The 17,146-nt window shown below is 31.6% G+C and overlaps 1 protein-coding gene across 3 annotated transcripts in view; it reads right to left on the bottom strand.

The window, feature by feature from the left end:
• The window catches only part of LOC143223542 (E3 ubiquitin-protein ligase RNF19A-like), a 45,625-nt gene that overhangs the window by 28,264 nt on the left and 215 nt on the right, over positions 1 to 17,146 (bottom strand). Inside the window, exon 1 of one of the 3 annotated variants that reach the window (XM_076451626.1) lies at positions 4,826 to 4,850. The exons of the other annotated variants lie outside the window; for them this stretch is intronic. The gene's annotated coding sequence lies outside the window, so the exon portion shown is untranslated. Of the gene's footprint in view, positions 1 to 4,825; positions 4,851 to 17,146 lie in introns of those variants that run through there. 3 annotated transcript variants of the gene reach the window in all.

The raw sequence follows: 17,146 nt of genomic DNA, 5'->3' as shown, positions 1-17,146 counted from the left end.
TATTTTTTGTTATTCGTAGTGAAGAAGTGCATCAGATAAGACCTTACATTATACACTTAAAACATCAAAAGACTAATATTTTATTACATTATAACAAAAAAACAAACAAAATTACTATAGAGATCTATTTTATTACAGACGATTATTTATATTATACAATAATAGAATACTGGTGGATATTAAAACGTTCACTGTACGCTACATGTTTTATAATGGCATAAATACCAATACCGTTGGAGAGTTTAATTTTAGCATAAAAATTATTGCTTCTACAATTGTTATGGTGTCAACGCCTTTTCCAAGCTAGCAAAACATGATTAAAATTATACACTTTTGGACACTGCAATCTTTATCTAGTCTCACGGGGATTTTCAAATATTAAAAGAGTGTAAACAACAGTATTCCAACATCTCTATTTTAACCATATCCATTGCCGATGACAGGTTTCGATCAAACATTGTAGGCCAGCTGAGATACAACGAATATGTGAACGGTCGGAACACTATTTGGAAATTTCATTCATATCACCTTAATCATTGTTGTAATAAATGGCTTATGTACATTACATTCTGACCACTAATGTACCCAATGAGTTCAGGACTGAGTGAAACGCGTCTTTCGCAAATGACATTACAAACATAGTGGTTGAAAAACTATTATTATACCATTTTCTAATTCTAGAAAATCCACAAAGAACTAGATAAATAATTTAATTTAAAAAAAATTAAATAGGCCTTATACTAACATCTTATAATAAGTACAATTAATTATATTAATACTTAATCAACTTGGAAAAAAATCAAAACGTACAAGTTACACTGCACAACAAAGTTTTTGCTTCTTGAACACTGTTGGGTGTTCCTTATAGATTTTTGGCTGCTGATCACGAAAATCACATCCAAATTTGCCCATCGCGTACCATTTCATCAATGTCTTCAGTTTCACCAGGACATTGCTACAATGGAAAAACGATATCAGGACAACTGGAATCCATCAATGCTTGCTGACTACTGTTGGACACTACAACGTGATGCACTGGACATTGAAAACAAATGAAAATCAGGAGCAAAACATTTTTAATTATGTTGAACTTTATAGCATATTAGAAACATAAACGTAATTAAATACGTTATTGCCAGTAAACAGTTAACTGTCTATTTCTCAGAGCTCCTACGTGATGAAGCAAAACCAAAACTATATATATATGCATACCCACCAGGTACCTGTCACAATCAGCAAAAACTTTCCAGGAAGCAAAACTTTTCAAAAAAATCATTGTTCACTGTTATTACTGTAACAAATGACATATAAAGTGTTCCAACCACCACCGTGTTTGTCACAACTAGCCAGTCTGATGAGCTCAAGATTGATAAAATCGAGTCGCTGGACAACGAATATGGTGAACAATATGGCTGAAATACTATTATTCACTTTTATAGTTATTGAGAACCTCTGAGGGACGAGATAAATAATTTAGTCTTTTGATAAGTACAATAAAATATTATTTATCTTTATCCAAACCGACCCACAACAGAAAACTTAAGAAACTGTTCGTTAGTCTGATTTCACAACAGTATTGAGGTATTTGTATCTAATTAAAATAAATAGTATGAACATTTACCATGTTAAATTTCATTTTTTATTTGGAGTTATCGACTCTCTTACTAAACCACCTTTAGATAATTCAATAATGATTTATTTGCATTCACAAAACAATAAATTATTTGCTTACATAATAACCAAGTGTAAAAAATAAATTAATTAACAGTTAGGGAGCACCAATAAAGTAAGGAAACAGGTCAGAAATTGGCAAAATAATATTATAACACTTGGTGATTTTTGACATAGTGTAACCTCAAAGTTGGCATGGTAATCTTTCCACCCATTTCTACTTCATGTGCTTTTTGCAACTTGATAATTGTTCACGCTAAACGAAAGGTGAATGCGGCTAAATTTTTCGATTGTAAACTTTGCTTCTGCAACCAAGTACAGAAACACGTATGCAATCAAATTACGTGATCCTAACGAAGAACATGAGATCACATGGTGGATGTTTTGTGTCAGAAGTTAAATTGAAGCTCCAGTAGTTATACTTTCCTTATGGGAGATATTATGGCTATCTGACTGAAAATGGATAAACCAAAAGAGTATTTATGTAAAATATTTTACACTTGTCTCGTAGATGTTTTTTGTACTATGTTTCAAGAGGGACTGGGCTCTAGCCCTGTCCTTTTCATAGGTTTTCTTAGTGTTATATTTCGACATTTTCTGGATTTTGCTATAGTTTTTCTTCCACCTAGCAAGGGTGGCAGCATTTTCTTTGGTTGAATTAATGACTATAGCTTATTCAACAAATTCAGCATTATTGTTTCTAACATTTTTGCAGTATTACCCTCTTCACTGAGACAAGTTATCAAATAAGGTTTTCTCATTTTCTCTTGTTTTGTTTCCTTGAAAGGCATATTTTAAAAATCACAGTGTTTCAAGTCTAAAGTTGGATGACAATAGGTCACACTTAGTTTGAAAACAATGCAAAGTAAATTACACAACCTATCGTTTTGTTTTCAGTCCAGTGTGCTCAAGTAAAGAAGTGTCTGACTTTGGCAACGGGTTAAGTTTGTTCTCACATAGGAGACTCATTCTTGCCTTAGGCACCAAATGCTGTGATACGAGTGCTTTGTCCAACACAGAACTCTCGAGCCAGACATACAGAACTGAAAACTTCCTTTACAGGTTGAATCACAACTGGAGCCCAGATCTAGAGAATCTACATTGGCCACATTTTTATTAATACAGTTAATACACCTGCAGGCTGATCACAGAGCGCGTGTGCATAAGCAACTGTGCACTCGTAAATTGTTTCTTGGCAACTCAAAATAATATTCTTGTAATAATAAAATATGGATACTGTTGGCTCGTTAGTAGTGTTGCAAAATGGTTATCGTTATTATATGTTATAAATATAACTAAGAAAAATGATTTTAGACAAGGCAACATAATTCAATCATGTGCATTTATATTTGCATATAGTGAAGGCAAGAAAAAACTGCCTTTCCAACAACGTTAGTCAGTCAGTTAGATGGAAAATTTTGTGAAAATTTTGTTTTTACTCTACTAACTTTCTGAGGTGTTTTGGTAGCTTGTTACTCTGCAGTTGGTTTGCTTACTATTCAACAGTGTGTGTAAAGTGCTTATAAATTTCTGTGTGAATTTATATTTCACTTCCAACCCATTCCTACTATAACCACTACAATACCACTGGATAATGAAAATTCCAAATAGTGAAAGTTAATTCATTAATGAAGAAACTCCCAAAACCGACAGTTAATTTATTCCTACTGTACTAATGGTTTGTTTGTTTTGAATTTCGCACAAAGCTACTCGAGGGCTATCTGTGCTAGCCCTCCCTAATTTAGCAGTGTAAGGCTAAAGTGAAGGCAACTAGTCCTCACCACCCACTGCAAACTCTTGGGCTACTCTTTTACCAACAAATTGTGGAATTGACCATCACATTATAACACCCCCATGACTGAAAGGGTGAGCATGTTTGGTGCGACCGGGATTCGAACCCGCGACCCTGGGATTACGAGTTGAACTCCTTGACACGCTTGGCCATGCCGGGTCCCTGTACTAATGGAGTCTCAGTAGTTAAGTAGTTAAAAGTAAACATGATAATTTTATTATCACTAAAATGTTTTTTTAAAAGGCATAATGCAACATTAAGCTACATCATAAAAAAATGTAAAATATAAATTTTGTTAGAAAGAAAAAGGACCTGTTAATAAATTTGAGTCAAAATTAGTTTGCTTTGTTTACAATAATTTAAAAAATATTTTAGTTAAATATGAAGTTATGTATTCAAATAAAATTAAGTGAAAAAGGTTTATCATGAAAAAAATATATTTATATGAAAACAGCAAACAATAGTTGCATGGTAATCAATGTATGGTAAAAACCTAATAACTTTCAAGAATACAAACAATACTATATCCCGCGCATTTTTGAAAGGTAGATTTTTTTTTTTTCATCAGGGGTAAACAAACAGACAGCCCATCTTTTCAAGATTGCATGCGTTTATATTAAATAACTTCAAATTTCATTTTCAAAACTCAGAAAATCCTTCTCAGAATCAGAGTGATCAATGATCCAGATCAATTTTATAGTGTTATAAAGAGTCTAAGCCTTCATGTGTCCATTACATTTGGTACAAATCAAATCACACCTTACAATTATCCCAAAACAGTAAAAATGTCATATATCCCCATTATAAAAAAAATATTCAAAATGATCCAAAATTTTAATTTGGATCTGGACCAAAGTTGGAAAGAACTGCCCATATTGACTACCCATTTGTGTAATATTTTTAATCATTTACTTTTCAAGAAACACAAGGCAGACAAGCATACACACACATACACAGGTGGACTCGAGAGTAGTAATCATAATGGTATTTGATTTTTCCTACTTATGCCTATATTCAAGTAGTTAATTTATATATTGTACACGAAGGCATACATGCAAAGATCCATTGTATTGAGAGTAACACTAATAGTTTGTGGGACCAATCAAGATACAATTGGTTTGTTTCTTAATTTAAGTACGGTAGTGTTTATCAGTAAAAAAAGCGTCAAGGTTTCCAAACAATTCACGCATGGAAAAATGACCTTATCGAATTCCGAGGCGAAAAATCAACCATTCAAAGGATTGGCTAAGATATATGTGCATATATACTAATAATATGCTAGAAATGTCGTTAACATATCCAGTATACCAATCCAAAAATTTTTGCAACAACTTTTTTGTCTACTACCTACCAACATTTTACCTGATCATGTAGAGAGGTTAGCCCCTAGACAGCTCATACTATCAATACAAGATTTCTTCAGCTTATTTGACTGGTTTGTGGATATCTGCTTTTGATGTTCCAAAAAATATATTGATTATTTTTCAGTTTATAAATGGTAAACATATCATGTACGTACTTAAAGTATGTTCTTTATAAAAAGTAACCAAATAAGGGTATTAAAATTATGGATATTAGAATAACGTATGTATCCTGCTACAAACAATAATGAAACAAGAACTGTAACTACCAGGGGCATAGATTTTTTACACCCGATGGAGGGGGGGGAATTTTGCAACCACTTATGTGGACTGTTCAATTTACAAATTGGTAATCTCTGAATACATGAACCTGAAAGCTGTAAACATGCAGTCACAGAGTAATCTTGTTGCCACAATACTTTAAGATTTCCATGTAGGTTTGTATAAGTGAGGTGTTGTGAACACTTTTCAAAATGTTAATAGAATAAAGACAAATGTGTCGCAAATTAACTGCCACATGAATTTATTCCTGCACACTGCACAGTATAAAAGATGGCCATTATACTTGACAAGGTTACTAATACCTTTCATTGCATGAATTACATTTTCAAGTATTAATAAAATTAGTAATTACCCTTGATAAGTTTATATCTACTAAAAAACTGTTCATGTTGTTTGATAAAAATAATTAAAATGTCTTTGCAAACTATTGAAAATTACACATCAATACAATGCAGCACATAATTATTCGTACTTTTCATTAAAGTAAGATTCATTTAGTCCTCTAGTCTACATGTTCCTAAACGTAGACCTCCTTTGTGATGATCTGTTTATGAATTTTTTCATAAGCTCTTCTATATTTATCTTGTCGACCTCATCTTTGTGAGTGTGACAAACTGCCACATGATAGAGGCAGCACTGAGAATTGTTGACCTTAACCACGTCTTCAACCATCTTAATGCAGAAAAGCTGCATTCACATTTTGCAGCTGAATACTGGACACACAAGCAAAAGTTTCATGAGAAGAAACACTTCACTAAACATCTGCTGGCTTAATAATCAGTGATGACGAGAAACCCACTTGTTGAGAAATTTATATGCAAAAACGGCTCGTTTGGGCTGAGAAAACACTTTACATAGAAGAGCGAACAACGTTTCGACCTTCTTCGGTCATCGTCAGGTTCACAAAGAAAGAGGTAACTGACCGGAAGCTGACCACATGTTTGAAAGGGGTTGTGTAACTGTGTGTCGAAATGTAGAGGGCGGTATTAGATGTTTGAATATATAATTTTATTTATTATATTAATATAGGTATAAAGGCGTTCCTTTATATTGGTTTATTTTGGGTTTAAGTTGTTGTATAAGTAAGACTTTAATTTTACGTTTGTTTTACTATCTACGATAAGAGAATATATTGTTCTTTTACCACAAAGCACCAGCACTTTATTAGAAGGCGGTGATAATCTGAAATTTCATGGATTAATGAGGGCCACAAACACAGGTCTAATGAGCCCTGTTGTAAAATAGAGGCCCAGACTAAACGGAGCGGAGGGTGATGATGTAAGGCGCGTCTGGATCCGAGCGGCCTGAACCAGTCGTTAACTGTACACTAAACGTACACTATGGTCAGCGGCTTAAGCAGCAGAGGAGAGTAAGGTGTTCGACAATAAAACCGGCTACACATGCATGAGAACAAATGGCGTAGGAAAACCGCACAATATACACATAAGATTCAGTGATGTCGAGAAAACCCACTTGTAGAGAAAATATATATAAAAACGGCTCGTTTTTATATATATACACATAAGATTGATGCTGCTACAAATAGCCTGCCAGATCTAGATCACAGGAGTTTACGCTTGGGAGTAATATTTTCGAATTTCACGCTGTGTTCAATCTGTTGTGATTAAAATTTTACTTAATCTTACACTACGTACAAGACGTAGGTAGATTCTGCGATAGTGCTTGCAAGCTTTGCATGTATACTTAGGCCTACTGACTGATACTTACGAACTATCGCTTAGATAGAAAGGCTTAGAAGCACGCCTATATTAAAGATGTACACTTCGGCTACTGAAAAAGCCTACATCTAGGCCTAATTATGCAATTCGATTGGTAAGAACACGAGAATCATAAGAACGACCGAACACACAATTTGTTGGCCTGTGATGCAATAAAACAATTCAACAGACCTATATATGGAAAAATATATATGCAAAAACGGCTCGTTTCGGTTGAGAAAATATTTTACGTAGAAGGGCGAACAACGTTTCAACCTTCTTCGGTCATTGTCAGGTTCACAAATTCAACAGACCAAACTGTAGGGGGGGGTGATTGTATGCACCATACCCCCCACCTAAAATGAAGGGGGTGTATCCCCCATCATTTCAGGATCTACGCCCCTGGCAACTACACTCACTAGTTCATAAAATTTAACCCCTACTTTGGCACCCTAGACCAAAGCAAACATTACACTTTATAAATTTGTTTTAATTCTTGTAAAAGTTACAGCTATAAAGTACATAGTTATACTGAAAGTTTATAGTTGTTGTGTGCATTTCATGGACATACAAAAACTGAGCAAATAAAGAGAAAAACAATATCTTAACGCAAACTAGGGATCGTTGGCTATTCGTAGAATTATTAAAATAAGTATCCATAACAAAATAAATGATGCAATAAAAAGTACACAATCAGGCAGAGTAATAGTACATCCGTCCAACTAGTATTAGTGTACTTTTTACTGCAGTATTTAGTTTGTTTCAGATACTTCCGTAATTATACGAATAACTAATGATCCTCACTATCCGTTAAAATTTTACATTTTTCATATTAATATATAATAATATGATATTATTATAACATTCTTTTCAAAAGCTCTCGGTGCTATGCCAGTCTTTACTGGTAGCTTACTTAACAATAACGTTATTTTAATACTACTGGTAACAGATTACATGCTAGTTTCATAGCATACTTGCTAACTTGTAGTATTTTGACAAACACTTAGTTACACATCAACTGTAATATAGCTGTCGTATATTCACTAAACGTAGGACCAATACTTTTGTTCGCAAATAAACACATTTCACATCTAACCCTAACCTAACTTTATACTACATTCGTACTTTATTTGGTAACTTCGTTAAAAAACCGACAAACGTCATAGTGACGTCGATTTCATAACGAGTAACAACAGCTGTTATAATAATGGTAACTAACATTCGCCACTCGTAACCTTCAACATTAACCGCAAGTGGGTCAAGGCTCAAGTTGCGAACATTTAACTCTTCTACTATACGCGTACATTCCTTTTGCGTGGATAGTTTCAGGTACATCGACAACAGCAAAGACTCGATAGAGAACAAGTCAGCAAGTCACGTGTCTTACAAGGCGATTTTCTAATAATAATAAAAGACAGAGGTTAATGGAATAAATAGTTTGACCACTGGTCAACCTTTTTTTTAATCTATTTATAAAGCTGGTAAGATAATGACAAACAATTTTGGTTTTCAATGCCGAAAGAAGGTCAGTTTTTACTTGTTTATTTCATGTATGTGTACACGTTATTTCTGATTTATTACTGATTCTGAAGCGCTCTTAAATTTGTAGCTAGTTTAGACATACAAAGACCACAGTGCAGTAGTTGAAAACAGCATAAAACATTGATGCCCCACTGTGGGGTTCAAAGACCTCATCATGATCCACAAAAGCCCCAAATGTACTGATCAAACTCCTAAGTATCTCAATTCTATAGCTACCCCAAGAGACGTCTCTATCTTAAAAAACACACACTTAGGACAGCCACCCATAATGCCCAAATACATGTGTCAAGTCAGGTCTTCCTAGCTTGTAAATGGGGGTATAAAGACATTTCAAACATGGGTGTTCCAAGATCTGTATGAAGGAAGGAGCACAAAACTGAATATTGTATTTGGGTTCTACATCCTAAAAATCTACTTTCAGAACTCCATCATGCTGAAATGATGATCATGAAATACCTTATACTATGCAATCTAGATAAAAATACCTCCTGGACCATCCCATGTCTGCCTGCCGAGATTGTTGCTGTTAGTTAACTGTATATTATATATAAAGCTACTAGGCAAATTATGTCAAATGCTGTTTGTTATTAAGCACAAAGCTACACAAAAGCCTATCTGTGCTCTGCCCACTACAGGTAACTAAGCCAGCTTTCCAGCATTATAAACCCATAGACATACTACTGTACAACTAGGGGGTTATTCAAAATGCACTAAATAAATGAAAGCATTGTGTCAAACTAATTTGTTGCTCACTGAATGAATATTTTCTTACCTGAGTTAAGAACTTTAAATATGCACACATGGCCAGTAAGAATGGCAATTTCATGAAAAATATGCATGTTAAATGAAATATAATTTACAAATGTAAATTACACTGATGTAAAAGTAAACAAGTAAACTTCTTTTTATCTTCATAATCACACTAGATTCTTAAATTACACAACCATTACTACAGGAAATTAAGTGAACGCATTTGAATTTGCTGAATAAAAACAGATCGAGAAATGTATTTTCATGTAAATACATGATTTAAATAAATGACAACATACATAAAAATATTACCATAACACCATTTTAATATTAATATCAGATATTTAACAAAGTTACTCTCCAATAGCAGGCTAGACAACATTCAAACTGAGGTAAATTCATAAACTCTACCCAAATAAGGCACTAGCCCAAAGTGTTGTTGCATATTAATTTCATGGAAAATAAGTGCTTCTATTTGTACAATCCTTGCAGTGATTTTTCCAATTCCTTTGTTATTTTCACAACACTTTTAATTCAGTTTTTATCTTTAGATGATCATATAAGCTAATAACCAAGACAATTTATACCATATAATCATAACCTCATTGTCATTACTTAAAATACAATGCAATTAATTCCACATAAGTTCTACTATAAGGGCAAATAAAAAGTAATATAATTTGCTAACCAGAATACTAATTTTCACATTTCTTTATCCTTCCATGTACCTATCTGATATGTCCCTGATATGTTTCATAAGACACTATATTCACAAAATAATAGAAGACACTGATGAAAATTTCCAGACAAGAACAGGGACAGGTAGGGAATTAGTAAGAGTCCATTATAGTTTGTCATAAATATACTGTAATATTCACAATTAACTTTCAAGTTTCTTAACCATCTACAATTATACATCACAATTTAAACACTTGTAAGTTTTAATAAAACCAGAAATATGATTATTGCATGAAATTCACTCAATTGATGGAAAAACGAAAAACAATAGATAACAGGTATGGTGACAAGTTATTAAATGACAATTTTATTATTAGGAGAATTTGGCAAATACAATTCTTCAAAAGTCTATTTTAGGGCTTCTTTTAATCATTATTTATGTTAAAGTTATACACATAAGTAGCTTCTTTGACAGTTCTATTTCTAAATTTAATGAGATTAAAATGGTAGAAAAGCCTATACTGCTGAAGTTATTTTGGTTCTTGGAAAGTGCCTGAACAGTAAAGGAAATATAGCCAGAATATAGAAAATGAATTTCAATAGAAACAAGTGTAAAAATGTTCACTTTGGTATGGAAATTATAAAAAGGCCTACTTTTTTTGTGAGGCAAGCACTGATCTAATGGAAAAAATAAATTATGATTACTAATAGAAGCTTTAAGCATTTCCACTAGAAAAGCTTAATTGTGAATAGTCCATCGGTTTTGAAGTGTGACAAGAACTGAATGAAACAATCTTAAGATATACTCACGAGGCACCACTAAATGTAGCATGTGTAACATCGACAACTTTGCAGTATGAAAGATATCAGTATGTTAGAAAAAGACAAACAGGTTCCATTCTAGAATTGTACTTGTTTAAAATTTTTTTTTTGTATAGACACACGTAGGTGATTTTGTTTTGATATTGTAGCAGCAAAACCTGTCAAATAACGAGTGATTTAATTGAACCAAATGACCTGTTGCTACCTTATATCATTAATAATTTGGAGTTGCATTCTCTGGAACAAAAAAGAACCATAAAACATTTCCATATAAAATTGGTAAAAGGCTGAGATAGTTTGTGTATAAACATGGACAAATAAAAAATAATCAAAATTCAATAACAGAGTTAATAACTGTATGATATGAAAAATTTTGGACTTGCTTTCTTTGAAATACAGAACAATTAGGTTTTATTCAGGTGTTTCAGTAGCAAGATACTTCTCACTTAGGCACTCATGTGGTGCACAAACTGGTTGCTAAGTGTAGCATACACAGCACACATGACTTCATAAAAATATATATGCAGTGATGTTTAGTGCGAGTAGAAACAATATTTTAAGTGTATTAATGTGTGTTGTGTTGTTATATTTTTGGTTTGCTGAAATATGGCAATTAGTATTTTTAAGGTGAAGTGTAAGGGGATATCTGTGACCACTATGAAAATTAAAAGCTAGTTTTTAGCATTATAGCTGCTGGCAGTGGGGATAACATCGTTCTAGAGATTGCAACAGCTTCACAAAGCAAGCAACAGAAATTAGATTCCTTCATTGGTTTCATTTTATAAGGAACATAAGTTTGTTTCCATGTTTCTAGTTGTTATCAATAAACAATAACTTCCTGAAGACAAAAAACCTTCATGTGAAGGCAATACTGACTTCTACCCTTGTGTAGTCTTTTGATAAAGGTTTGGCTATACATATATAAATATATGGACAAGGGATGGCTTGTTGAACCAACTAGCTTTTCCCACACTGCTCTGTATATAAGTTTTGGAAGCCAATATTCCAATTTCACTTTTAATAAGATAATGTGGTATGTGCTGCTAAATTTCTTTTTATTGGATAGACATATGGATATAAAATTTATATCCATATATATGGATATATACAAGTTTAAAAATTAAAAAGATTACTCTAAGTTTGAATAAGGTTCTAAAGAGGCCTCATTTACAGTACTATGTATCAACTTAATCAAAACAAGTGCAAGAATATGTTACTAAAACTACATCTGGGTTTAAAAATTTCAGGTTTAAGAACAACTTAAAAGTTTTAGATATGTTTTCCCTAAAGTTGGACAGACTTAATATGGATGATTTGATTTGTAGAATAGAAAGATTACAAAATTGAAGAGATAATGGTTTATCAAAAGGTTTATACTCTGAAAGCCAAACTTCAGACTTGCTTTTTCTGACAAAATAATAAATAAGAGAATTATACATATAACTATTAAGTATGTTCACTTAACACTGGATGTAATAATGCTGAAGACCATATAAATTAAGTTGCATGTGGATTTTGATTTTCTAATTAATTGTCAATTAATCTACTTTGTTCAGAATACTTTCAAAACTGGATATTTAATTTTAATGCTTACTGCCATGGGTCACAACCAACATTTAGTTATGGACACATTGTTGGGTTACACATTCCAAATGGCTTCAATCCATATAAATATTAGACATCTAAGTAAAAAATAAAGCATGGTTGGTACTAGGGTATTAAATATTAATGATACTGGTGACAACAAATGCATTAATTAAATGATGGTTATTTAATTGTTATATATATACAATTTCTTTATAGCACCATGACTACTACAGGTTAACATTTTTCTATTCATAATTTTATTCTACTTGATATAGCAGTCTGCATCATCTGAAACAAGTCTAGTCAAGATATTCCCAATGGTGAGACCAATTTTGTTGTGTCAAACAAGTTAATTCAAATTGCTTAGAAATCCCTCGCTTAGTTAACCATGCATTTCTCAAATCATGTAAATAAAATGTTTATTAAAATTCTTGTAATATTCTACAGGTTCATAAAGTAATTGCTATTTTTCATTGTAATGGGTATTGCATTGTTCATTTCTTGGAAGCAAATTTTTAATATAAGAATCTGTGAAAATTGACACAAAAAAAACTAATCTCGAAAATTTGATTTTAGGACGAATGGATTACTTTTTTTTTTCTACTCTTCCAGCTGTTGCTGTTTGCAAAATCAGTTAGTGACATGACCATTTGTCCATGGTAAAAATCTAGTAATATACTAGTGTTACTAACGTTATCAACTTGAAACACTACAATTCATTGGTTTATTGTCCACTTGTAATTAACCCCATGCACACATACTACTTGTACAATAAAATGGGGGAGTTATAAGATGGAAATTCAAATTAAAAGACTGAGCTTTCTTTCATTACAGATTCATAGCAGAAATAAAAGAATCGGGTGTTGTCAATTAATGTTGCTTCTACAAGAAGACCTTTTGCCAAGTCTTCATAAAAGAGTCCCTGGTACATCTTTAATTTTAATTATACAGTAATGCCTGTAGTCAAAATTATATGGACAACATAATCATTCATGCTTCAACATTGTCCTTGCTTATGTTACCTTCTTCTGGTCTTCAGTAAAAAAATAAAACACCTTATATTCCAGAAACTTTCCATTCACCTTTTAAATGTGAGTGGTTATGGCATCCATGACACAATGTTAGCATTAGCTACAAGCATTAAGTAAAATGTTAAACACTTTTAGTTCCATTAACTGGTGTAAAAGCATTTAGAACCACTCAAACTTTCCACACAAAAAGTAAAAAGCAGAACAGAAAACTACTAAAAATAGCATTTAGGATAAAACTAAAAACATTTTGTAATACTTAACTAGCTGATCTTCTATGATCTCAATAATCTAAAGTATACTACTTTGTTTTAAAACTTTTCTTACACTACATCAAAGATAATGTAACTGAAACCTCTCAAAGCAAAGCAAAACATGGAATCATCATATCTTCAAAAGAACAATATCCAAATTTATCAAAAAATGTGTTAAAGTCCTCAGAAAAAATTGAGAATTCTTCAAAATGTTACTGATGAGGATTAGTTTTATTACACCAAAAAATGTGATGGTTTCAAAAAACCATGTACAAATGCATTCAAATTTACTACTACTGTTGAACTTAAGAACTCTTTGTGTCACAAATCAAAACATACATTTGTGAAAGTAATTAAAGCTTTATTTTGTGACATATAAACAGCTCTTGACATAAAGAGTCTATAGCACTGGCTTTCAAACCTGAATTCTAAATACATCTCATCAGTCAATCTTTGAAAATTCATTGATGTATTAAAGACTATTTGTGTTTCAAGTCAAAACACGCATTTGTGAAAATCGTTATAACAAAAATCAACAGACTACTTAATAAGGTCTCTTATGTCACAGTTGGCGTGGAGGTTTTATCACTTACAGAGAGACATTATTATATCTAACTTCATAAGATCTACATTTATAGAATACAACTTTCAAAAATATTGTGTGTTTCTAGAAAAATGAGTTTTGAATAAGATAACCAATAAAACAATGTATAAAACTCTTACAAAACATATTTGCAACCTCAGTATTTATATCTGTTTGAAAATAAAATAAAGTAATACTGAAAAATTAACAGTATAATTTACTTGCTGTCAATTGTTTGAATATAATTAACTGAAAGCAATTAAAGGAAGTGTCCCATTTGTATAACTGGGAAACTAATATTTATGACTCCAACAAGTTCCTACCATTATTAAACCCTTAATTAAACGGTTTCAATCCAAGACAATAAATATTTTGTTATACAGTTATATCTTATCTAACCTCTGCTTCAAATTTCTAAAGTTAAATTGTTGCATACATATATTTCATCTTTTCTACTTCTAAGGTAATTATTTATAACAAAATACAGGAAAACTGGTTTAATCTACCTAAACAAGAAACCCCATAAATCAATCATTTTTGAAATTGCTGAAGAAAGAAGGTTCACTTTTTTAATGTGCTTGGATTATGGGGTTTTGATATTTTGTTTTGAACCAATGTATTCTTTTCCCATAGAATGATTTATATTATGTAAACCAAATTATCTGAAAAGAACTAAAAAATAGCCCTATAACTTCACAGTGGTTTGTTTAGTAGCTGTGCATATATTTTGGCACAGTATACCTAGTACTTTTTGCCATAGACTTCAGTGCTTGATTTGTTTGTAATTAAACACAAAGCACAGGCATCAAAACTTAGTTTCTCATGCTATGCATCACAGACTTACCACTGTGTCACTGGAGGGTTTAGTGTTCAATGGCTTCAAAGAGAAACCTGGCAAGTAGCAACAAAACAAATCTCTCCTTCTCTTTCAGGAATCAACACAAAAATAACCCTAAGATTTGTGCACTAGTTCTTTAGTAGGTTTGAATACAGTATTCATAGCAGTTTTATTCTGTAGACTTGTGAAACAACAATAATATGAATAACAATAACAACAACAAATGGATGAATTTTGTCTGACAACTAGAAAATCAACTTTTTGCTATTATCAAAATTTTAGCCACTGAAATAGGCTTGAGTGATATTTCAAAAATGAGACTGCTTTTAAGATGGTTTGTGTCTATGTCATATTAGAATATTTGTGAAATTCCTGTGCAAATCCTAATGAGATCCACTATTATTATTCATGATAATCAAAACATTTTAACATAATATTTAAAATATAAGCTAGAAATTGATAATAAACCAGTTTGGATGTATATCTAACTTATTTTAAATGGATGATGAAAATATTAAAGCCTATAAAATTATTATATGTGCTTAATATTTCTTTGTGAACCTAAATCTTTTTTCAATTATAGTCTAAACAGTTAACATATAGTACAAAATTTGTTATGTTGATTTCGAGCTTCTAACTGCAACTGTCATCTGTAAGAATAGTAATAAAATCCAAATTGTATACCAGTTTTGACAAAAAAAAGTGTAAAACACTTGTTAATCACCTGGAAATGTGAATAGATGTATAAACATTATCTAGGACAACAGCATTTCTTTTTGTTCTTAGTACCATTCATGAAGCTAAAAGCATGTTTTAACTTCAACAACAAAAAAAGAAACATCCAGTTTTTCCTTATTTCTTTCATATTTTCTAATAACTAATTTCACTGTATGTCCAAGATTGAACAAACAGAAAGCCTGCACACTGTCACTAGAACAATCACAGACACAGAAATTATAGTCTTAATGTAAAAATAAGTAATGGATATACATATATAAAAGATTTTAAGACACATAACACCAACAAAAGAAATTTTAAGACAAAAGTATTTTAAGATAAAATATAAAAACAAATGGCTTCACAACAAAATTTCCAAAAATGCACAAACACAGACAAGTTCCTAAATTTTTACAGAGCAGAACCAACTCCCTTCATGTTTATGAGCATATGCCAAAACATGGTCATTTTTTTGACATAACATAGAAATTAACAATATAGAGTAACTATATACATCAACGCTAAAGATACCTTAATAATTAAACGGTTTGAACCTAAAATTAATAATAAATTGTGTTCCGTTTTAACTTCTAGCTTCTCTAAAGTACAAAATTCTGTTTCAAGCTTCTAATGATGTATTGTTGAAAATATATTTTGTTTTTACTATTTTGAATATAATTTTGCTAAATAATACAATCAGTGTATCATAATATCTTACCATAATGAAAATAACCTAATAGTAACACATTCAGAATTATGTTCTACAAGCATATGTTAGAGATTTACATTATATTCATCAATACTACAGATTATTTGTGTCAAGAAGTATTATATATCATGGGATAAAGCATTTAATTACATTCTTAAATGCATGGTTTGACTTATAACCCAAAATTCCATAATACATTAAAGCAGTTTCAAATATTGACTAATGAAGTGACATATTTCAGCATGAAATATTTATATTACTATTATATACTTTATTTCAAGAACTTGCAGTAGCATTATATCATACATATCATGGGATATAGCATTTAATGACTTTAACAAATATGTTTTAATATGTAACGCCATGAGTTATTAGTAACTTAAAGATTTGATAGTTCCGCATTTTACTTTGACTAGATCTTCAGAGGTTACACTTAAACTACCGTTTCACTATGATTTACGTAGCGTAATAAATTTTAGAACAGATACTGAAATGGGTAAATTACTAATGAGAAATACATTTTGCTATACCTTAGAAATAGAAAATCAGCTAAGTCGAAAACTACATGAAATTTTTACCTTCATTCTAAATGCTATTATTCACTTTTTTGGTTAACCTATTTTAAGGAAAGTTTTACAGTGCGTTACGCGTAGTTAAGAACGCTGTTTCGTATCTTACCTACTATCCAAACTAAATGACGTTAACTAAATACAGACCTAGCGTTACAACTTCTGATTATTACACCTACGACTTAAGTTATAACTTTATAGTAATTATCTTGTATAAATTGCGTATCAACACTATTATAGCACTA

The sequence above is a fragment of the Tachypleus tridentatus genome, chromosome 8, assembly GCF_004210375.1.
Source record: "Tachypleus tridentatus isolate NWPU-2018 chromosome 8, ASM421037v1, whole genome shotgun sequence".
Classification (NCBI taxonomy): Eukaryota; Metazoa; Arthropoda; class Merostomata; order Xiphosura; family Limulidae; genus Tachypleus; species Tachypleus tridentatus.
Note: the sequence above shows the minus strand (reverse complement) of the source record. Positions and strands in the feature narration are given on the sequence as shown.